This window comes from Larus michahellis, chromosome 5 (genome assembly GCF_964199755.1).
Source record: "Larus michahellis chromosome 5, bLarMic1.1, whole genome shotgun sequence".
In the NCBI taxonomy this organism is placed as follows: domain Eukaryota; kingdom Metazoa; phylum Chordata; class Aves; order Charadriiformes; family Laridae; genus Larus; species Larus michahellis.
In genome coordinates, this window is record NC_133900.1 from 19186999 (window position 1) to 19211933 (window position 24935).

General features: G+C 38.2%; 1 protein-coding gene across 4 annotated transcripts in view; it reads right to left on the bottom strand.

Moving 5' to 3' along the window:
* Positions 1-24935, bottom strand: part of PCDH10 (protocadherin 10) — a 195911-nt gene that overhangs the window by 77716 nt on the left and 93260 nt on the right. For 2 of the 4 annotated variants that reach the window (XR_012587270.1, XR_012587271.1), the window contains exons 6-7: positions 19229-19373; positions 7960-8030 (exon numbers count right to left, since the gene is read on the bottom strand). The gene's annotated coding sequence lies outside the window, so the exon portion shown is untranslated. Of the gene's footprint in view, positions 1-7792; positions 8031-19228; positions 19374-24935 lie in introns of those variants that run through there. The other 2 variants (XR_012587273.1, XR_012587272.1) reach the window with 2 other exon arrangements.

Below are 24935 nucleotides of genomic sequence, written 5' to 3' on the forward strand. Positions count from 1 at the left end.
AGCTATATACCATAAGACCACTGTGTGACAAGTGGAAAACTCTTTTTTCAGCAGCCACAGTGAAGGGGTGCATAAACTTTGTCCTTTTGATACGTGAGGGCGCCTTAAGCAGGACCAGGTGTTAACAAGTGCCAAATTTCAGAGGGAACGGGTGAACACAGCTTCTGTGTGGCACAGCAGGAAGCTCCAAAAAAAAACCCCAAACAGTGACACTGAACTGCAAGGGCCACCAGCTACTTCTCCGATCGACTTCTGGCTTCTAAAAATTCTTCAGACAGAAAAAAAACATTCTTCATGAGAGGTTAAAGTTTACACACTACTGCAGTACTAATAACTCAAAACCTTCTAAATAAGGAATCAAAACCTTCTTTCTATGACTTCTACTCTGTACCTTGATCTGTAGGTCCTCCATAGTTCTTTCCAAAGGAAGGAGCTATTGGAGGACAAAGTAAGCAATTTTACAGCAGCTTTGTACTTGTTGATCTGTTGGGTGCCACTGCGCAGCTATGTAGCAGCTTTGCTGCTACTATAGGTAGAAGGAAACATAAAATATTCAAAAAGAAAACCTAAACAGTAGTTAGCATATAGTTTACTTCAAAATGGTCTATTTAAATTACTTCACCGAATAAAAAAAGAATACTAAGCAGCATAATTTGTCAATACCGTGAAATAAAACATCTAAATCCATTTTTTTCAGATAAATGAGAGGTAATATTATATATTACTATAAAATTAATGACACTACTTATCTTGAGGATGCTTTTTACATTATTTTCATGTAAACATTTCTAATATGAATAAAACGTATTTGTCTGAAAGTTCTACTCAATGACCATTTAAAAAAAAATCATTCACATCTGAAAAATATAAAGTGGGTATCAAGGACTAAATTTCGTTTGCACTTTACAGACCATATTTGAGATATATGTTTCAAAACCATCATTATCCATTATTCAAAAGCAAATCTTACGCAGAAAAAAGCATGTATTTCAACTATTTTACTTTCTTTTCATCTGTAGATAAATATGTTCAATTACTTACAGAATTTTTTTCCTGTATACCTTCCATCCATTAAAAAGTATTCTTTAGTTATCTAGTTCTGAAGTATAAAGAAATGTAATTGTCTCACGATTATCAGAAGAGTGGTAAATGAAAGAATACTACAAAGTAACATTCTCACTAAGCCAGAGACTAGTAGAGTCTATATATTAAAGGTTACATGTCTTTAGTACAATTAGGCAAAACAGAACTGATGTATTATACTGTATATGTTTGTTCAGTTTTTCCATCATGATGATATTTCCTTTGATTCTACTTTTTCCTTTAGAAGTATTGCCTTAACATTTAGCTTGCAAACTAATGTGCATATTAGCATAAACCTGTGCTTAACATTTATTCTATAGGCCTCTAGACAAAAGCCCAAGTTAGAGTATAAGGTCAGAAAAATAGACTTTGTAAATGTTACAACAGTAAACCACAAGGTTCAGGAGAATACTACATAAATTGTGTAAAAAATTTTAATTTACTTGAATCAAGGCTATTAATATAAACTTGTTTAAAAGAAGAATTAATGAGCAATATCTAAACACATGTGAATTATATACAAAGAGAGAATGGTCTACAAAAAGTAATAAAATGGTTAAAAACTCCTGTGTTTACAGTCAAGAGTTAACAAATTTTAGAATCAAAAAGCAGATTTTCTTTTATTCCAATGTAAATCCAGGTTAAATTAACAGTCTTGATATCCCTGATGCCACTACATTTTTCTCCTGGTTTAACACTGAGAACCACCATTTCATTCTAAAAGTTACCTTTGACTACTCCAAGCAATTCCCTGCCCTATTAATGCAGTCATCAGATGAATTCATAGGATTGTTATGGATGTTTGGGAAGAGCTGTGTGGAAGACTACAGAAAAGCCATTTCTCAAATACAGCTAGGGAAAGTGACAGCAAATGTATATTAACAGACACAAACAGGTCTCCGACAAGCAGAGAACACTGAGTTTCTCAAAATAAGAGAGTTTCTTATTTTGAAGTTCACTGACAAGCCATTCTACTGAAGACAGAAGTGGCAGAGAGGTAATTTTTAAAAACTTTTCCAGTGATCAGCTTTATCAGCTCAAACTCTTACCACGTTCCAAGAGAAAACAAATATCACAAGTGTCTTTTCAAGCCTCTGTTTACGGAGGAAGGTTCACACTTAGGAATCTCCAGTTTTATTTGCAAAGTAGCTCACAAGCATGGAGAACTTTATTCCTGGGACAAAAGGGTTAAACCTGGCTCGAGCACCAGCACTGAAATGCATCAAGGAAGAACAAAAAGATCTACATATAGCCTAGTCCTATGTATGCCTTATGCCTGCATATGTGTATGCCTTATTCCTGCAGATATACTATCTTCATACTACAATTCTGAGAGCTATTTGATTGCTTCAATGTTAGGCATTTACAGAATGCCTGGGGAGAGCTTTGGGGGGTTGGGGGGGAAGTATTATAACCAGCCAAGAAAGCCACCTACAGGCAAGAGAAATAACGTAAGTGTAAATGAAAATAAATTTAAGACTTGGATGCAACCAAATGGATTATTGTTGGTGTATTCTGAGTTATCATTGAGGACAAGATTAAAAAAGGAAAAGCCTTGAGAGATTCTTTCATCTACCTTGACATTCTTTCAATATATCTTGAGACAGGGCTAAAGCCAGAGAATTAGAGAAGATTTTTATTTAGCATACAGGGATAAAGCCACAAATGACATTGGGCACTGAACTGCCGTTCAGATGACAGAGAACTCTAATGGTTCTGGAAACTTTTGTTCAGCTGGTGCCTATACCTGACACTGCAGTACCTTCTGAAAGCTGGTGTGCTTACATGCTGGTCCCAGTGTGTTGCTCTGTCCTAACCAGCATGGTTCAGGCTCATTGTGAATTAATTTCATCTGGATTGGAGATGCTCAGTGCTGTCAGGTCTAAGCATTCAAACTCAGTAAACAATGACCCTACCTTTGCCAGGCAATTTGCAGAACTTTAATTTCAGCTTCTGCTTCATTTTGTCCCAGCAGTTTCACTGAATATGCAGTTATCAAGGGAATTCAGGCACTTACGTAGCAGGATATCAGCAGAGAGCCAAAAAGACCGGATCCATGCCTACTGCTGAAGACTAGGTCTTACTTTCCTTCAAATAGTGGACTCAAGCAACAGCTTCCCATCAGCTGTAACTCTGAAAGCTCCCCAGATTAAGAAATTGGTCTCTCTTGCATTTGTTCTTCAGGATGCCAAAATTTTAAGATAAGAGTGAAAATATATGAATGGAGAAACCCTTATACATCATCAGAGCAAAGGTCTGCATACCCTGTTGCCTGACCTCCAACAAGAAGCCATTCACAAGTGTTCAAGGAAAGAGCTTACGAAGTGTGACACGCAGTACACGTCAGGAGAAAGGTCATTCCCTTGTAATACCAGGCAAGCATCTGACAGCCACTTTTTTAGGGAAGACATTTTACAGCCACTAATGGACACTGGATTCTCCAAATGTTTTTCTTATTCTTCTGGCCTCCCTACCCCTAGAAACCATGTTTAAATTACTAACTTCTCTCAAAAGAGGAAGAGTGATATTATTTTATACTTTAGAGCCACTGCTTGAATAATGACATTGGGCACCTCTTAGAACTGGCATTGTCAGAAACAGTGAGCAATCACTCCCTATTCACCTTTTCAATACTCTCATGATTTTGAAAGTCTCCATCATATTTCACCTCTCATTTTTTTTTACCTCCTTTGAAGAGTCAGTTTCATCTTTCTTTTTAGACTCTCTTTTCTTCCACACCCCTGTTCTTTCCCACTCTGGGTCTATTCTGGTTCTTTAATATAACTCCAAGCTGTCTTCCCTAAGTGCTGAGAACTAAATTAGAGCCCAACATTGCATATATGTCGATGCAGCTGTTTTATCTTGTCCTTAAGTGCATTACTTTGCATTTATGAATACTGTAGTTCTGCATGCCTTTCAGTCACATCATATGAGCATTCTTCAGAAAGTCAAATATAAAGCTGACTGAACAGCTGTGTACTTAACCGTCATATTATTATTTACCCCTTTTTTCCCAGATTATTTACCAGGGTTGCCAGCCCAGTTTCCAGCATATGTTCGGTGAGATTTCAACAGGAACCCTACCCTGTGTAGGATCAGAACAAGAAGTAGTATTTGCAGTTACCACCTTTTATTCCCTTGATATCAAGGCTGATTTAGTGCAAGGTCATGCTACACAATCATTCGCTCAGCCACTTCAATTCTTAATTTCCCAAGGACTCTTAGGTAATACTGTGCTAACCTTAGATTTGTTACAGTTCATTTTCCTGTTTTAGTCTCAGACTCTTACTATTGGTACTACAGTTTGAGACTCTTCCGAGGGCTTCTCGCTGGAGAAGGCAAACCCCTGCTTTAGCGCGTTCCTAAACTCCCCTGGAGCAAACAGTGCATCAAAACACTAGCTTTGCCTGTTTGCTACAGCCACACATTCTCTCAGAGCTTCTTTTACCACCTCACTTCTCTACTCCTCAATCTATTAGCCAGTCCTACTAGTTTACCAGTATGCTTCACCATCTTATCATTTAATAGAGGCTTATGATCTACCTCACATCAGTTGAAATCCAAATTCACCATGGTCTCTTTAACGATGTTACAGAGCTTAAAAAGATGTACCTGATTAGGAAAGGTAATTACTTCACTAAACTTCTATTCTCTGTCTTTCAAAAACAAGGACAGAATTCTTCATCATCTGGTTTCTCACAGCAAACAAACCACACAAGTAAGGCTGACTGCAACTGAGTTTCTACAGCTTCCAGTGATCTGGATACTGACTTCAGAGAAGTATGTTCAACATTACTAGTGTGGCAGATCGAGCCCTTACAGAATCATAGAATAGTTTGGGTTGGAAGAGACCTTTAAAGGTCATCTGGTCCAACGCCCACCTCTGCAATGAGCAGGGACATCTACTAGATCAGGTTGTTCAGAGCCTCATCCAACCTGACCTTGAATGTTTCCAATGATGGGGCACACACTACCTCTCTGGGCAACCTGTTCCAGTGTTTCACCACCCTTCTTTGTTATTTGGATATATTCTATTCCCACAAGCAAAGGACGGAAGTTTCTAATCAGGGGACAAAAGGCTACATTCTAAAATTTTCACATGAATAATATGAAGTGACAGGAAATATTGCTAAGAAGAAAATGACTGGTTTTATTTTTCCTAAACTGAAAATATGTTAGATTCATTTCATTTGAGGTTCAAGTTCACTCTACCCACTCTGTGGGACAGTAATAGACATGTTTAAAGTAAAAATACCTAAGGACCTGCAAGCTCTCAGTCTTGTCATTTCTAGCTGACACATCTAATACTCAACCGTATTTCTGAAGTTCATACTGCAACAAGTTGTCGTGGTTTGGGCTGGGCTGGCCACTAAACCAGGATACAAGTATTCCCTTTGAATTCCCAGGAAACATACTATGAATTCAAGTGAAGCTCACAGGACCACTGTCAGAGTAGGGCACTTGTCAGCTGAAGTAGTGCTGTCACAATCGGGTTTTTGCAAAATACTTTACCAAAACAGAGTTAAGTTACTACCATGTAGCAACACCTGCTGCTGTTATATCACAAAATAAATTTTACAGATGTTATTTTTAGCTGAAACTATTTTATGTTTTTAATTAAATACCCATCTCTTCTTATATTGATTGCAGGGCATCTGTGCACTTGCATGATTATGACTCATTATGACTTCAGCCCTATATTTGCCGCCTTATCGTATTTATTTATTTTTACCTATCCTACCATTATGGCAAAGATTTTCTCATATGTTCTATGCTCTTCCTCCTTCTGCTGGAGACCATTCATCTTAACAGAGTTAAGATTCTGAAATATGAACTGATAATTCTTCCAAGTCAATATAAATCTATGCATGGGACAATAGCACTGTAATAATTTGGGTAAGTACTACAATGTGTTGGGCAATTAAAAACCTATCAAAGAGATTAGCACGGGTTTCTGAAGTTTAAATATGTTTAAATCATATTCAGCTGATGCAAGCACACAGTTCTGATGACCTCACTGGAATTTCTGTGCCTCATAACACCTAGCATTAAAAAAAGTCAACCATAATTGAACTTCCAGATATCCTTCTCTAAAGAAATAGAAACATTCAAAAGAAAGGCTGCTCATCTGTCCAAGGCAGGTGCCAAGTAAGTGCTGCCATCTGTCTTATGATTCTCTTTGTAATATCGCTACAATTACCTTATACTTCTGTGTGTAATTCAGTCTGCCTCTGTCTTAGAACACTGAGCTGCCCAGAAATGAAGTGCAGGTATTTAGCAGCTGTTCTTTATAATACTCAATCTACCCAATTTTTTTCCCCCCAGACGCAAATGTAGTGGATTAGGACAGAAGTCTATTCTTTGCTGTTCAACTATTCAACTGCCAACATCTATTAAAGTATAATTTAAGCAAGGAATATATATGCCATTTTCTTCTATATTAACAATCTTTTTAAAGCTCATACTGTTACAGTATTTAATAGATATTAAAAACATGAGTTAAACAAAAGGTTGTTTTGCTTTTAAAATGAAAACTCTTTTTTTTATTTTTTTTTTTAGTTGGCTCTCAGCTAGTGTTATAAATAGAGAACAAAATATCTACTTCACAATCCTTGGTGGTAAAGCCGTTTCTTATTTAATATCCACTAGTAATTATAGAAGTTAATGTCAAAATACCACTTGAGAAATCACGTGATGTCAGAGAATCCATATCGTTTAATTTTTCCCTTTGTCATCTTGCATACAAGATGACAGCAAAAGCAGCAAGTAACATCTGAACATTAGCTATAGAGCTGTATTATCGAAACATAACTGCAACATATACATTTCTATTCCAAGAGGACACAGCCTCAGATTATTTTAGAGCCTCCAGCAGGGAATATAATATCAGGGTTCAGTTTGGGTTTTTTTGCAAGCAAATGGCCCATCAAATTTAAAAAGAAAAAGTAAAACCACCCCAAAACAGAAAGTGTGCCACAGAAAAACACTGATCAATTAACTTCAATGGATCTCCTGTTTCAGTAGCATAGAAAGAAAGCAAAATCAAACTCCCAAGAACATAAGGAGGCCATAAGAAATGCTCAGGATCCCAAGTCACAAGTTATTCTTTCTTTTGTATTTATCTGCTTTGCACAATCAACACTTTTTTTCTTTACCTTTATTTCTATTGTCACTTATTTCATATTGTCATTTTTAACTGGATATCTATGTTCCATCATCGCTGACTTTGCTTCAAAGCAGGGTCTGCAGTTCGGTTTCACATAAGATTTCATGAAAAAGCTATCAAAACCATTCATGCAGTCTGCCCTGTTCTCAGGGACGAAAAGGAATATCAAAGCACTTTGTACTTATTGTAAATGTGTGACCCTCCTTCCCAGACTGCTAAAATGCAAATATATAGCTGAGTTCAATTTTGATGAGATTCTCGGAGCGCAGTAATGTGTCTTGAGCTTTGTGGTTCAGAAAGGAAAGCACCAGAAATTGAGTGCAGATGTAAATAAACTCTGAAAATAGCATTGTTCTTGCAACATAAACCTTTTTACATCACTGAAGGAAAACATACATTTTTAACTGTTTTGCATTAACCAGAATTTTTTTTATACTTTCCACTTCCCTTTTTCATTATTCAAATAGAAAACATTCAGAATTTTAAACAAAAATCACTCTTGACCTTTTCAGTAAGGGGAAGTACAATGAGACTTGACTTGTATTCACAATGGTCCTAAATCATATTACCTGACCCTGATGCTTCACATTATCAGCTTCTTTATTACTTATGATTTCTTTATCATCTTCTAAGATAATTAAAGAGACTGCATCATTCTTTACATCAGTAATCCATAAACTGAAGATAAAAATGTAAACCAAGTTACCTACCTCTGTTCCCAAAAGCTTAATCCTTTCATTTTAGCTTTCAGCAAAGGAGGACCCTTTCCTACAATATCACACTGGAGACAAAAAGGAAAAAAAAAAAGAAATCATTTCAGTCACTGAGAAACAAAAAATACGGGTTGCAATATATCAAGGTTTTGTCACATCTGGAAGTGTGAAAGCATGCATAATTTTAAGTTATACAATTTAAAGTACCTAAAACATGTTCTGTTTAATCATTTACATCTTGCACACTATTTTATTAAATAGTAAAATATTTATAGCTTCTAAGGCTCTAATTAAAATGCTTTCTCAAAATTATCTTCCTTATTTCATACGAAGACTTAACATATGAAAACAGACAACCCAGTAAATATTTGAAAGGAAACGATCCATGAATATTCACTCATGACTGGCAGAGTGAAAGAACAAGCACACAAAAACTACCCTGCACATAACCTCCAAACCAGCAAAGCATAACCAGATCTAACTCATGTGGCTACAACGACTTGTAACTGTCTCTTGAAAGTGCTTCGACTATGAATAAAGGACTAGAAGAAATTCTCGAGATAAGCAATTTTAGACTGTCACGATAGTAACAGATAGACCATTTTTGTCTCCCCCACTTTCAAAAGCAACACAACAGTGGAACTACTCATCTGACCCTTTAAACGTAGAAGAGCAGAGAAGCTAGAGGCAGGCACAAGTTAAAACTGAACCCATAGATTAAAATAACTGCTCCTGCAGACATGGGACAACATTCACATCTGCTACAACAGAGATGCACATTCCTGCTTATGCTGTCTTTACCACTACTGTCAGTCTGCCCCTTTCCATAGGTGGAAAGAGTCCTCTCTTACCCTCCCCATTACTCTGCACTAGAAATCTCCTTTCTGTTCTGCCTTTTCCTTTTAAGTTGAAAACTTAAATACATCTTTATCCAGAAAAACGGCTCCCAGGACTTTTACTCTAAGGGGAAGGACTTTCATTTATTTTAACCAAAGAGCAGGGTGCACCAGCATCAGCACGGCTGTGGTTACCTGGCCGCTTTCCTAAATTGCTCTTCTGTGATTTAACTCATCTGCATAATGGACAAGCACTTACAAATGCTTGTCACACAGTTTAAATACAGGGATGCCTAACTGGCAAAGCCTATACAGGTACCAGCACGAGACAGGCATCCATCGACAGTCACGCCATGGCAGAGATCCTGCTCCTACATGGGTGCTGCCTCATTATTCGGGAATAGCCACATGCTTATGGCTTTCCTGGGAATCGGAGTCCGAAGTGGATCGAGGAGGACTGTACAAGTGACCCAAGTGCAGACAGAGGAAAGAAAGAGAACCAAGAAACTACAGTTATAGCATTACTCGTGTCCTCTCTCAGTCCCAAGAGTGGCTGGAAGGATACCAAACTCCTGCGTTTGGGTATCTATGCTCTGTTTGGCGCCCAAAATGGAATGTGAATCTCACACTGAGCCCCAAAACAACACAAACGATTTGTAGCATCTACATAACCGAGTGCCCTTTGCTTTGCTTTAGAGATGGATTTGTAATAAGATGCCTAAATAATTACATACCATTTATCAGTTGCATCAACAATTTACTGACTTTAGCTGTCCAGCTGATTTCAGATAAAGTCAGTTTGGATTTGTATAAGCATACTAAAGCCTAAATATTTACTAGATGTAATGGTAAATATTCTTTGGTAAAAATTTCTTCCAAAGAAATTATTACACTGCTAACACAGGCAGTGTAATAAAAAATACTACTCTTTAATATTTTATTTATAATAATTGTTGTGGCTTTTCTTTTTTAAAAAAGGATAAACTAGTGAAAAATCGTGATTTTAAAAAAGTTAATATTTTAAAGCCTTATTTAAAATGCCGGAGTCATTTTATTTGACATTTCTAAAAAACACCATTTTCTTTTCCCTCAAAGGAAATACAAATGATTGCCTTTGTTCCTATAATGTTTCTTTACATTTTCAGCAGTAGCTTTTTTTGTTTGTTTGGAATTGTGGGATTTATATTTTTTTTTTTGGCTTATTTGATGCTGTTTTTTCTAAAAAAAAGTCAGGTTGCAGATGGGCTTGTGGTGGGTTAGCCCTGGCTGCCCACCATCTGCCCACACAGCCGCTCTCTCACTCCCCCTCCTCAGCAGGACCGGGGGAGAATATAAGATTAAAAAAGCCCAAGGGTGTAGATAGGGACAGGGAGATCACTCACAGGCAGAACAGGCTCAATTTGGGGAAGATTAATTTAATCTATTGCCAATTAAGAACAGAGTGAGAAACAAAAACAAAACTGAAAACACCTTCCCCCCTTCTTCAAAGGCTCAACATCACTCCAGAATGTTCCACCTCCTCCCCTGAGGGGCCGAGCCGGGCCCTGTGGTGGTCAGTCGGAGCCGGCTGGAACCGGCTGTGTCCGGTTCAGGGCAGCCCCGGCAGCTCCTCACAGAGGCCGCCCCGCAGCCCCCGGGCACCCACAGCCAATACTGGGCTCAAGAGCACTTGCAATTTCCCAGTTTTGGGCTGTTTCATTCTCTAGCCCCTCTTAATAACAGTATTCTTGTTTTGTGCAACTTCTCTTCCACCATCATTAGGTTAAAAAAAAAAAAATCACTGAGAGAAGACGAGGTGCAGCACCACAGGAACAGACACCTTCCAGAAGTGTATGATTTTTCTTCCCCGGGGTTCAGCTGGGCAAGTTATTGCTATTATCAGAAATATCTATTAAAAACCCTATCTAATCCTCCAGTAACAGACAAGAATGAAGAAAACATCTAAATTCCGATACTAACTTTTAGATTCCGAAAAGGGCATACCATCTTTACACGTATAGTCAAATCAGTACTGTCTCACATTTCATAGAATCATAGAATTGTTTTGGTTAGAAAAAAAACTTTCAGATCATTGAGTCCAAACATCAACCTAACACTGCCAAGTCCACCACTAAACCATGTTCCTTAGTGACACATCTACACAGTCTTCTAAATACCTCCAGGGGTGGTGACTCAACCACTTCCCTGGGCAGTCCATTCGAATGCTTCACAACCCTTTCAGTGAAGACATTTTTCCTAATATCCAATCTAAACCTCCCCTGGAGCACTTGAGGCTGTTTCCTCTTGTCCTATCACCTGTTACTTGGGAGAAGAGACCGACCCCCACCTCATTACACCCTCCTTTCAGGTAGTTGCAGAGAGATAAGGTCTCCCTCAGCCCCCGTTTCTCCAGGCTGAACAACCCCAGCTCCCTCAGCTGCTCCTTATAAGACTTGTTTCCAGACCCCTCACCAGCTTTGTTTCCCATCTCTGGACATGCTCCAGCACCTCATTGTCTTTCTTGTAGTGAGGGGCCCAAAACTGGACACAGTATTCGAGGTGCAGCCTCATCAGCGCCAAGTACAGAGGTACAATCACTTCCCTAATTTTCATTCCTCTGGTGTCAATTTATTATAAATACGTATAGGTAAGTACAAATATTTCAGGCACAACCAAATCCTTTATGCTCCAAATGTGTGAGGAAAGATGTGTCCCGCTTCGCTGTTCGAAGCATTTGATACTGCAAATGCTTTAACTCGTCCAACAAGCTTGAAATATACAGTACTAAAACCAAGTATTTTAGCCTCCTTTCTTAAGTTTTGGGCTTAATTTCTTCTATCATACTTCTTTTATCATAACGACAGAAGAAATTAACTGTCTCAAATAGCAGGGAATTAGTCAACAATATATTTTAAGCTTTGAAATATTACACTGAAATGATAACTGATTAGTATTCATATTTTCAGATCAAGAGAATATAAAGGTAAACACCATTAGAGATACTGAAGGAAAGGAGCTTGAAGCTAAGCACACAATTCAAATGAGTTAATAAGATACAAATCATTAAGGGTCATGTTCACTCCATGGAAAAATCATAAAAGTCAGAAGGTTAGCACTTTGAAACGGGCGCACTCCAAAAAAATCCAACTTGAATTTAATATTTTTTGACCAAAAAGAAGATAGAAGTCCAGTGCCCTTGAAACAGTAAGAGTTGTGGAATCAGTCATACAGCAAATATATTCCTACAATACACATTATACGAATATTTCATGACAAAATTACATCAATTTTCTACTTTTTATTCCCTGATAAATACCAAACCAATGGCACTTGTGCAAAAGCAATAACAATAAAACTGATCTACTGTCAGCCTGTTGCGGCCTCACAAGAGATATTTATGGAGACAACTTGCACAAAGCAAGGACCTAGCTTAATCTTTAGGTTCTAGGTTAAATTATGTTCCCAAAACCATAAAAGAGGAGTTGGCAGCCTTTAAAAAAAATAATTACATCTTATCAATAGATCGCATTTGATTCAAAGTTAACCTTAATCCTCTAATATGCTTCTATGGAGTTCATCTAAACATTAAGTGCTTCAATTTTGCACGTGCGGGTCTTTAACCACTGCAAGAACTCTTGCAAGCTAAACCCAATGTTATTCTATTACCATGATTTGCATATATTATTACCTTTTTACTCCACTGTAAAGGGAAGGAAAATACTACAGATTACAACATACTCCTCCGTCTGCTTTTTAAATGGTTGAGAAAGTTCTGGGCTGTTAGGATGCACACTCTGGAAACTCATCCCAGCAATAAGATAATGGCTACTCTGTGTTAAAGTAAAATGTAAAACCCATCATCACTTGAGGAGGTGCTCTCTAAATGTATAAATCCTGACTGGCAGTCAATTAGATACTACGTTTACCACTTGCCCACACGCTCGTTGTTAAATTAATGTTTTTGCACTCCCTCTCCCTAAAGACCTGGTAGAACTTTATGAAATACAGTGACACAAAACTCTGACACAGTCCTTGTTACAAAATATGCCTCAGATGACAATTAATCAAAGAATGCCATGAGCTCAACAAAACCTTCAATAAATATGACAAGATTGAACATCTACAGCTATTGTTTCAGCTGTAAATCTTGTGAATGCTTTTTACTGTAGCAACAGACTGCTAATAAATTCAACTTGCATTACCAGAAACATATAAAGGACAGGATACACTTCATGATGTTTGTTCAGTGTCCTCCCCGAGCCCAGGCACTCAGGCATATTGTTTCCAGAAATATTTTATAGTTAGCAGTGATACACTGCCCCCCCTACCCTCTGCCAAGACTGATGAGACAGAGAACATTGACTGAATGCCATTGCCTGGCACTACGTCCCTCTCGCTCAAAAAAGATGCGAGGCTTTATGCTTACAATTCACATCATCTTTAGCAGCAATCATCAACGTTAATTGCACATGTATCATTGGGCAAAGAGACTTCTTTCTTTAAATAAAACAACAAAAAACACCCGCAACAAACCAATAGTAGAAGTGCTGTCCCTGCTACTGTGCAAAAGTGATGAAGTTTTCTAGCATTTGTCTAACACCTATATTCAAGAAACACGACTGACAAGCCAGCCACAGCTAAGGCTACTCAGTGAAGAGTCTCGAGTTGTCAAAGTACTTCAAATACTAATTGAATAAAGCAGCACAAAAGATAGGAATTTCTCATTTCATTTCAAGGAAGAAATGATTCCTCCACTGAAATTTATGGAAGTGTTCACATCCCACATGGCTTTAATCCCTACCAACTACAAAGGTCACTGGCTTGTTTTCACTTTTACCTCATGTTACGACGTTTTGTTCTGAATAAGGACATGATAGATCCAAAGAGAAAAAGGGAGAAACTGATGTTGTTTGACATCCACTGAAAAGCCCGACTAAACAAAAGATCACAACCCTTACGCTTCAGGTCTGGAAATCTCTATTGGTATTAAGCGGGTTTAGATTCAAACTGAGCCAGGTTGAGCGTACATGGCTTGTCAGCAAGCTATGCTCCATGTAATACAGTAGTGAATTACTGACAACAGCATTCACCAGCTGGGAGGGGTGTCTGAACACCATTCAGACAAAGCTAGTGGGACAGGCGTTTGCTCTTCACATATTTCATTGTACTCTTGATGTTCTTACTCTACTTTTTCTTCGTTTGCTTCTTTATTTCTTGGAGGGTTGAACCCCACCATCACCTGCAGCCTTCAGAAATGTAAAGCCGATTGAGCACAAACAATTAAAGTGTCAGGTACTGAAGGTCTCTCTCCCTCTCTCCCCCCACATCCTCACCTATTTACTAACAAAAAGAGAAGAGGCAAATAGAGGAGAATTGTTCCACAGAAAAGTAACTTGTTGCCACCTACACCAATAAGGGGAGGTAAAGACAATATTATAACTGTTTCTCTGAAACTGTTCAGCATAATCTGTTGAGTCAGGGAAGACTGCAAATGTACAGTTTATCCCAGAGACATATAATCTGTGTTTTCTGGGATCTCAGCATTTTGCCAGTGTTCATCCTTAACAAGTTTTATGCAACTCTGCTGTACTGGTGTTTTCACAGCTGGCCATCTGCTTTCTGGAAGTAGAGCCATCTAAAACTAAGGGGAAGCAACAGCTCAGTAGACTCTCTACTGAAAGGACTAAAGAGACCTTTCAGTAGAGAAAAGGGGGAAGAGCAACTGGAGAAAAAGACGACAATTCCCCCATATAAAAGTAATTTCAAAAACCCAGATTATTTTATCAAAATCTTACAAATTCCATTCTATAGAAATATTTGTCATTGTGAAGGGTACCAAAGTTCAGAGGCCAATTGATTTCGCAAACATGAAGGGGTGAATATGGTGACTAACACAGTAAAAATAATCAAATAGTGCTGGTGTGTCAGAAGTGACTTAGTACATAAAACTATTTTCTCAGTTAGGAAGAGTCACCTTTCAAAAAAACGCATTTCGGTGGAAACGATATTTCAATTGTGCATTTAGTCCATTAAGTTAAAAACCAGCAGAAAGTACCTTCTATTACCAGGAGAACCATTATTATCAAGACATGATATGGGTTTCCAGACAACTTTTTAGTAGCTTTTGTTTGGTTAAAGACACACAGGTGGAATTTTCTGGAGAAACTGTGAACAGCTGCGTTACAGCAACAGATACCAGCTCACAGAAGGTTTGATTACCTTCTACTTGGAGCCTGCACAAGTGATTGTAAAATGATACCTGTTTTTAGAAGGTGCTGCCACTGGTGTTTTATAAGTTGGCATTTACTAACAGAGACCAAAACAGGTATATATGTTTGTTTCAGGTCAGTTTAAGGGAAAGCTGCTTATTCTTTTACAAACTAATCCCTCTTCCCTTGTGTTCAGTCGCATAATAGTCTGCAGTTCACAAGTACCAAATACTAGCTAGCATTGTAAAGATGGAATCAATAGTATAATCCTATTAAATTCTGCAATGCAGGCTACTTTTCAGATATATAGTGGAATCCTCTTAAATTGATTTTTTTTTTTTAAATAAAAGGTAGGGTTATGTGAGGCTCTAGCTAGAAACCTAAAAAATATTGTCTATGTAATGCTCTTAAGGTAGCAGTTCAGTCTGTTTTCCTCCATACAGTTTCTGTATGTTGGCAGGCATGTAACTGTGGTACTTTACTAGATGGTCTTCTGAAATACAACCAAAGCTTCCTTAGTTATTGTACCATAGAGTAATGAAATAATTGATGAGCTTACTCACATAAGGTTTCAATGAGAACTGACACTTCCATTTGCATGTGAGCTATTGACATCTATTGTCAAAATTCCTTCACTAACTTGATCAGATTGTTTTTATTTATATTGAAAGCTAGTGTTACCTCATTCGCTTGAGCGTCTTTCCAGATATTAGCTCTTGTACAGTTTACTCCATCCCAAACTTCATCTGCTTCTATTTGAATATTGCAGGACCTCTATTTTGAAGAGCTATAATGTTTTAATCTCTAGGAAGATTTAATCTATTTCCCTCATGTAGCAGGAGGATAAGAAGTACCTGCAGCACCTGCAGTACTGCAGCACCCGATTCTTGCATCAACAAAAGCTAATGTTATCTACCCCAGTCCACACACAGACCACTGCAGCTAAGCAGCGTGAGTTACAGTGTTGGGCAGACCTAGATTTCCAGTTCTGTCACAGCATCCATCCAGCAAGTCATGTCATACCGTAGTCCATGCATATTCCAGGACAGCCTGAAATTTTTCTCATGTCTTTGAAAGCAAAGAAGCTACACACAGAAAATTAATTCTTTCTCTGCTTCCCTCGAAAAGATCATCTTTAAGGGTCCTAATTCCTATCTTTCCCTGTACTACCAATGCTTCCCAGTTGTATAGCCACTATAGATCCTGATGATATTAGTAGATGTACAAAAACTTAGGGCTTTACAGTACCTCAACTACCTTGAGAGGCATGTAAAAATCTGTAACTACAATTTGCAACTCAGAAAATCATAGCAACTCTATGGTCAGAATGATACACTGACATTGCCAACAGTATGAAAGATTTCTCATTTCTCCAAGCAATAAATGTACGTATTCAATGTTTTCTAGACTAATTTGATGCATTTTGCAGGTTAATTTTTAGTGGCAGCAATAAATACCAATACCAGAATTTCTATATCCACAAATAATCTATAAATCTATATCAGCAGCATCCCTCACACATACAGCACTAGACACCTCCTTCTCTGAAATGGAGTCAGTGGAAATGGACAGGAGCTGAAGGCCAAGCAATGGTTCTGCTTGACCCACTGATGCAACAGGGCCACGAGGGAGCTGGGGAGAGCACCCAGGACCCTGCCTTTGCCCCATCCATCTCTCACGTTTTAAATTAATCTCTCAATCGACCACAACACATTACAAAGGTTTGGGATTGACAGGAGGGGAAAAAAAAGCGCAAGTGTAGCAACCTCATTAGGATTCTGCTCTCAAAGGCTCCACACAGCTTTGTCTTTTGAAGAGTAAAAGCTGCTTAACAAGTCAGCAATAGCTCAGTCCCCCCCAAGAACAGCTATGGTAACAGTCTTCATTGCACAAACACGTTTCTTGAACTACTTTCCCAAGTCTCCACTAATGTGAACCTGTGGAGTGAAATAAATGCAAGACAGCTCTTTTGTCTCCCTGCCTTTTTTTTTTTTTTTGAACACTGAGCACAACAAGTATATCACTCCTGTTTCCTGTCTTTTGCCCTCTGTTAGAAATAATTCATCAGAACACACATTTCTGAGATTAGGGATAAGTAGTTTATGTGACTAAGTCCACAGAATCTTTTGTCACAACCAAAGTCAAAGTTAGCCTAAGATTTCAGAGGATTTCTGTCCAAGAGGAGACAGCTGGCAGTGCTATTCAAGATGTACTTGTTCAAGCATTTGAGGAAACTTTTTAAGGTTAACAGAAATGCTTTTGGGTGGTTATGCGATTATACTAATCAGAGGACCACAACAAAACCAACTTACCCACCCCAATAAAACAGTTGTAGCTCTTCTCATTTTTGTAGACAAGCAGGCAGAAGTGTTGATTTTCCCCTTTACTCCCTTTTTATCTCAAAACCTGGACTAAAGCCTCTCCTAGAACACAGGGACCTAGCTGCACTTAGTGGAGGACCTGCAGCCTGTAGAAAAGCATACTCAAGTACCACATCTGCCTAAGGAAGAGGCGGTATGTTGCTTTTGCACTCCAGATACCTTGCAGCTACTTCATCTAGCCTGAAAAAAATTCATGTTGAAATAGCATGGCCATAGAAATAAATTAAATGACTTCAGCACTATCATACAGGTGTCTGATATCAAAACTCGACGGACTGCTGTTCTCTTGCCTTGCATAAGGCCTGAAGGAATAGCTGTGGTTCTGTACGAGTGAGGGGCACAGGGCAGGCTATGCCAGGCCCTTGCTCAGCAGCCGGTCCAACAGGTCGTGTAATCCTCTATGGGAATTTGATCACTTCTGTACAACTTTCAGCCACCAAACTTCAGTGTTCTACTAGAAACAACACAAAGATATTAGACACTTGCTATAAAACCTTTCTACCATACTGTATCCTTCTGAAACATAAAAGGGCAGGCAGCATGCACTTATTAACAAAATGTGTAAAAAACAAATGCTTTTCTCATTAATAAATCACAACAGCAGCATTAATGTCAAAAGTTAATGAATGAAAACCACAAAGCAGAGGTCAGTTTTTAATTTGAGATTTGTACTGATAAAAACTGTATGTTAGCAGTAATAAGATGTCGATTACCCCAATCCTTATACATATCCAAGTTTCTACAGAGTAGAATCAGAGCTGGAAATAAAAAAGCACTTCGAAATGGACATACATTTGCTTCACACACAGTTCTAAACAAAGGAGGCAAATCTAGCCTTTTTTAAAGGGCTGCTAATGCCAGTATTGTTTCCCTCCTCCCTGCTCCATCCCTTTGCCTTTACGAAAGATTTGAATTGCAGAAGCAGAAACCATACTGTACTCCCAAAAGCGCACCACTGACATACCCAGCACAGCTTGCATACGTAGAATCACATGTTTTATTCATAAAGCACAGGAAATCCTAAGCATTTTAGAAATTCTCAAAATGACAAAAGTCAAATAAATATACATGCTTAGGGTAGCATATGCAGTGCTATGTTCATTCAGAAGATGCTCGGGGACTGAACTCTTCAAGAAGTCCATGAATTTCTAAAACACATCAGCCTTGCCCTTTGAACAGGCACAGAGACATGAGCTCATAGCAGAGTCTTTCGACACCCCTGGAAGGAAGAGGACCATTTAAAAGCAGTGGTTGGAAAGCCCCGACACAGGACACAGCAGTAGTGCCAATTTCCCTGAACAGCACAGAGCTCTTCTGGAAGTAACTACAGGATTAACAAGTCAGATTTCTCATGATTTTGCACACTATCTACTTAAATTTAGTAAGTGTAGAGGCCTGTACACCCTAGGAGTGAGAACACATTACTGCGTAAAAGCCTTCATTCAGAACAGCTTGAAGGTCAACATACTTCTGGAGAAAATCATTTTAATTCCTTTCTTCTTTCCTCTTTATAAGCAGAATGAATAAAAAACCCAACCCTGAAACAACAACGTGTTTTCTAACAGGCACCGACAAACTGACAGGGAAGAGAGAACATTCACATTTCTAAGATCACTTTGTGTTATTTTTACACATACAAGAGAAACGTCACTGATCTAGAAGTATTATACAGAATATGACTGATTTAGCTGGTGCTACTGAGGCAAAGAAGATGAAACACGTCTTGCACATTCAGTGATTCATTCTAGATACAAATCATAGAGAAAATAGAAAAACACGCATAGATGATGAGATAAGAAACAGGTGTGGGAATCAAAAAGAGAGGGTTCAAGCAGGACAAAAAGTGCCTCTGAAGACTCACCTAGGTGAATAAAAAGAGCAGAAAGTCTCAGTATTTCCAAACAGCCTGACAGGGCAAGAGCTGAGCAGTGCTTTCACCATTCTTGGCAGCTGATCAGTGCAGGAGAGCAACAGGAGAACTGTGGTGGGACAGGTCAGCAGCACATCTAAATAGGCGTAAATGAGAACAAGATGTGTCCACACCTGAAAACACTTTAGTGGGTTAGCTAGTTAGAAAATTGTGTAACCAAGTAGGAATGTGAAAAGTATTTTCACTGGAACACTTCTGATATTTAAAAAAAAAAAAAATAAAAGCAAGAAGCGTTCCTGTGAAGATCCATTTTGCAAGTGCTTCAGTTTTATCTTGCCCTTTAAGACTAAAAGGAGAAGGGGGGAAGAGGGATTATGATTCAGAAATAAGTCTGAATCATTTTTCCCTGGAACTATGCTTAGAAGACAGTATTAAGCCCGCTGTATTCAGCGTTAACATCACAATATAACTCTTAGGCACAAATATTTCTTATTTGTCACCTAAATTCTCTAATTCATATGTTTAAATTGGTGCCCTTAATCGAAATGAGTTGATCACTGTAATGATCTAATGAAGAATCTGATCTGCAAGCCAGCATACTCTTTCTGAGAAAGAAAAAAAAAAAAAAAGGAAGAAGTTGGAACCAGAATCTAGTATTCCTTTAAAAGGGTAACATACCAAAGGACAGGGTTTTGCTGGAGCTGCTTCAGACCACCTCAGCTGAACTTGATACTAGCATCACTGAAGGCTCCCAATGAAGCAGTTACAAACTGATTTCATATCCTACTTCTATGCTCCTTACGGCCATCCTGCACTTGATGAGATGGCTTCTCATCTACTAGTCAGCACTCTGCAGAAGAGGTGGCAAATAGTTGGTTTTTTTTTAGTTTCTTGGACGCCCTCCATGTCCCTCCAGGCAGCATGCTCAGGCCCGAGGAGCAGCAGTATACATCACGTAGGTAGTGCTGCGTCTTCCGAGCCCTGGTTCTGCTGCTGGTGGCACCCCTTTGGCCTTGTGTAAGAACAGCAGAAGGTGACTCTTTCTGAGTGCAGCTTAGCAACTCGCCCTCTTCATGAATTGCAATACAGAGTTTACAGACTGTGGTGGCCTCTCTATTATTGTGAGGTTACACTTAGAATCGGCTTTTTCAGTAAGGGAATGTCTACCACTTACAGAATATTTTAATACTTCAGAGGTCTTTCTGGGTTTCATATATATAACATGACTTCTAGAAATATATGCTGAAGTGTGTATGTATATATACACACACACACATATATAGCTACACCTGATCCAGTACATTTCGCTATTTGATGATTCATTAACATGAGCCCAATCATAAGCATATTTTGTTCTCAATTATATCTATCTATATTTAATTTCTAAATATTTAAAACCAGATTTTCTCAACACTTATAGCATCTAACACATTTTTCCCCTGACTCATAAAGAAGAAAAATGCTCATATCATCCATAAAAAAATGACATGTCTTTTGTAATCAGAACGTTTTCAGCTAATTGACAAATACAGAACCTTTTATTCAGATTTTAGTAAGTCTAAATAAATGAGCACAAGAGGGAAGCTTTGGTTTTGTAAGGGCCAGTTTCACATCCTACTGAACACAGATCTGTGAACAGACAGTGATTTACCTGAGTAAAGGACTTAAAAATACCACCTTTGAGTAGCACGGTTAAAGAGCTATGAAAAACTATTCTGTCAAAATTTTGTTTGGAGAAAACCCTAAAGCTTCAGTTTATGTAATTCAAGTAAGGAAGATTTAGTTAATTACCACATGCAAGTCTTGAACATTCTTCAATACACTGCTCACATACCCTACAAAACCAAATCTTTGCCATGCATCCCTACCTGATTTCATACTGTCCCCCCAGTCTGTCTTGCTAATGTTAAAAACAGTCTTGGGAAAACTCTTTGTACAGTTTGGCAGTCTCAATATCATTTTTTGTCATGCAATGAGTCAAAGATAGCTTATGCTGTAGTCTAAATCATTCTTAAAATATAATGGGTTTTGGTGTCTTTTTTTTTTCTTTGCTTGATTGTTTTCTGTACGTAATTGATAATTATTTGTACAAAAGTCACAGACTGTAACCCCAGCATAGGAGAGGTTCTGTGTGCTCCCACATCTATTCAACCAAAAACGACAAGCAGGCTCAAGCAAACTTCACGTGAGCCCACAGATCAATGCTGGAATGTCTGGCAGGTTTCTTCCTCAAGCAATCAAAATCCTACTCCAAACACAGTTCCTATTTCAGGGGGGATATGTTTCATAAGCCACCTCCCGCTCGTAATAAGGAAAGAAGCCATAAATGGGAAAGGCAACCTACCTAAAAAAGGCAGCCAGCATTTTCTTTCTAACCAATTTGATTTAAAAATAAATAAAAATATTTAATTACTTTTACTGTCTCAAAATTACTGCCACAGTTGGACTGTTACCTTCTGTGGAGTTTTATTCTGCAAACAGCTGCCATCCCCTCTGGGGGTGTGAGGGAAGATCTCCAGAGGAGCAGCAGGACAACAGCTGTCCCTTGACTCCCCTTCAACACAGTGCTCTGTTTCTTCTGATACAAAAATCCTTTCTAACACAAGTAACACATCAAGAGTTATGCTCTGCAACAGGTAGTGTAGCAATGAAACTAAAGCTGAGTAGATGGAGGACAGAAGAAATTATTTTTGAACACAAAAACATGTCATTTTTTCATTTTCCTCTCTATTTCTGCAGCAGTCTTTACATCAGCTCTAGTTTAATTCACAGCTTGGCTTTCCCTATTTCAACCACCCTCCTTTATAAAATATTAAAACCTCAGCAAGACTGTTAAATAAAGTATTTTTAAGAGCTTGACGAGCAAGAAGTTATGCCCAGAAATTCACAGGAAACGATGAAACTGTATTACCAATTTCCTTCATTCAACTTCACTAACACAGAAGGAAAGACTTCCACTCTTTCCTACATCTAGTGCATGACATCCCTAGACTTGAATTGTTGGGTTTTTTCAGTTACACAAAAATGACAGCATCTCTCATGGCATACATGGTCAAGTATAAACCATTCTCCTGTACCCCTACCCACTCTTCCTTACTACCAGAGAGCAGATTTTTGAGCCTGCTCCAGAGGATCTTTGCCTTCAATAAGGAAACTAGTTAATTAATACGTAATTGGGCAGTGTAATGTAGGTGACCGTAGATCACTACTCTCCAGTTTTTAAATTACACATTCAGGAGACTATGTTTAGCTGCATTTGACTTTTTTCTTCTGTCTTTCATTCTTGTTTCAACTCAGAATTATAGCTGAGTCCACCTATACACATTTCCTAAATGTTTTAATGAGGACGGGTAGCTACTGAACTATCAAAAGGTTACAGAAACTCTTCCTGGCTCATTTCTATCTTTCACACCCACATTTGTGTTCGAAGGCCAAGGTCTCTCTAGGACACGTATTTATCAGTGTTCCACAAACCTCCCTGCACACATTTATGATAAGGAGGTCCACGGCTCTTCCCATCCATGAAAAGAAAAATTTGAGTAAGAGAAGATATCCAGCTGCCTACTGACAGGCCAAAAGAACCATACAACATCCTCGTTAGGATTTTCTGTACTTTAAGACTTTGACAATAACCCCATAAGTACTGACTGCTCCCTAGTTACTCATTAGGAAGCCCTGTAGCCAGAAGATATAAATTTTTGACATTGACTAGTGATTTGGAGAGGTCCTATTTTTTTTAAACTAATTTGAGACAGTTTAAAATGAATCAACCCAGGGAAGAATTCTTTCCTTGAAAGTGATTTGAAGAAGCTCTCCAAACACTAAAGCATAAATTTACTGGTCAACTCTGACAATTTAAGACAATATATTTTGTTGTTTTGTTACTCATTTAAATTATTCCACAGGGTATAATTTATCAAAGTTAAAATTCTTTAAAGCAAAATCAATATTATCACTGCAGCCCAGCAATATATTGTATCTTCTGTGGCAACTCCTCCAAAGCAGCAGGAGTCATTAGGTTAAGACTGCAGGAGGAAACAGTCCTTCCTGGAACACATTTTACATTTAATCTGAAGAGATGCGCAAAACTGTTGATGTATTTAAACTGAACTACTGTGCTGAGCACTGAGATGTGTATTTTATCCAAATGGTTAATTATTCTCCTTTTACTTAAAAAAAAAATAAAATTAAAAGCTTAAAGTCTTCTGCATTTTCTTTAGCTCCTGTCATCCTCCTAGGTCCCTCTAGTTACACATTTGAGATTTAGCAAATGTGTAGAAAATTCTGACACCCTTAGCAAATGGCTTCCATGGCATTAATGGATTAGGCACACTAATTTTTCTCTATTGGTTTACTTCTATACTGACAGAAAGAAAACTGTTCTTTGCTCTGTACAGAAGTTACTGTATGTCGCCACAGTAAGTATGCCAACTTACACTGACGCTTTTCTGCCAGCTCCAAAGTATTAGCACAGTCTGTTGGTTAGCTGCTATTTCTTACTGCCATTTCAGAGGGCTGTAATGTAGCTATTATGTGCCAAACACAATGCAGCACAGCTGCTATTTGAAATTGTGCTGTAGGTGTAGCTCTCCTGTATAAAACATGCAATGGATTTACCGTTAGAGAAGACATTGTTCAGCAAATTTATGAACATTGTCCTTATCTGAGAAGTGGTGTATCATTAAGGAAAACTATAGTCTCACAGGAGTCTCTATTAGGAGGAGGAAAGAGGAACTGACCGTGTGTACTTGGAACAAATATGTTACTGGGTAGAGGTTTATTCCTAAGCCTGAACTATGTAGAAGGAGTATAGGGCATAGCCAACTAAGAAAAGCTGATTATTTTCAGACTTCATCAGTAAAAGTAGAATCAACTTTCCACTAAAAACAGGCCTGATATTCAGCAAACATCTTCAGTAATCGCGCTATTAATTCATGAATGAAGATGCAGCTCACAACAGCATCCCATGCCTGTGAAGATACAGCATTCTCACAAACTGCTCATATGTGGCTTCCAATGTTTATACAGACATTTTAGACAAATAATTGTATGGCTTCATCTAATTATCATGATTCCCCTGACACTGTAGTTTTAAAGGTCAAGTAGGATATTTCTAAGCAGTTCAGTTTTTGAAGCAAACTAAGAGGAAATTAAAATTAGGGAAGAGCAGGGTGCATGATCTTCTTTTGAACTCAGCCATGTGGAATTCAGTGATTAGAACTGAATTAACATACTGAAGAATAAATTACGCTCAAGTTTATTGCAAGTAGTTCATATGATGTACATCTCCATCTTAAAATAATTTTTGAACAGTTTACATATTTGCAGATATCTCTACATTAAAGGAAATGTATAGTAAAAACAGAATGCAAAGCAAAAGCGTTGCTACTTCGCTAATCCCCAGCTTGCCTCCGTGCTAGCATTAAATTACTTGTTCCTCCAAATTCTTCCTCATCACTATTCTTTTCCAACATTTACTTCTAACCAAGATAGAAAAGTGCATTGTTTAAGGACTGGAAGATCAAGGACATTTCTCACAAGCTTACTAGAACAGGAACAGTTATAACAGAAAATGATATTTTTTTCAAGTGTTTCCAGCATAGCACCTGTATTCCAAAACGCGTGGTTCATATAGATAATTGCTTGCTTTCATGTCCTTGCCAGGGAGTACTGGAAATTTATCTTTGACATGATAGAA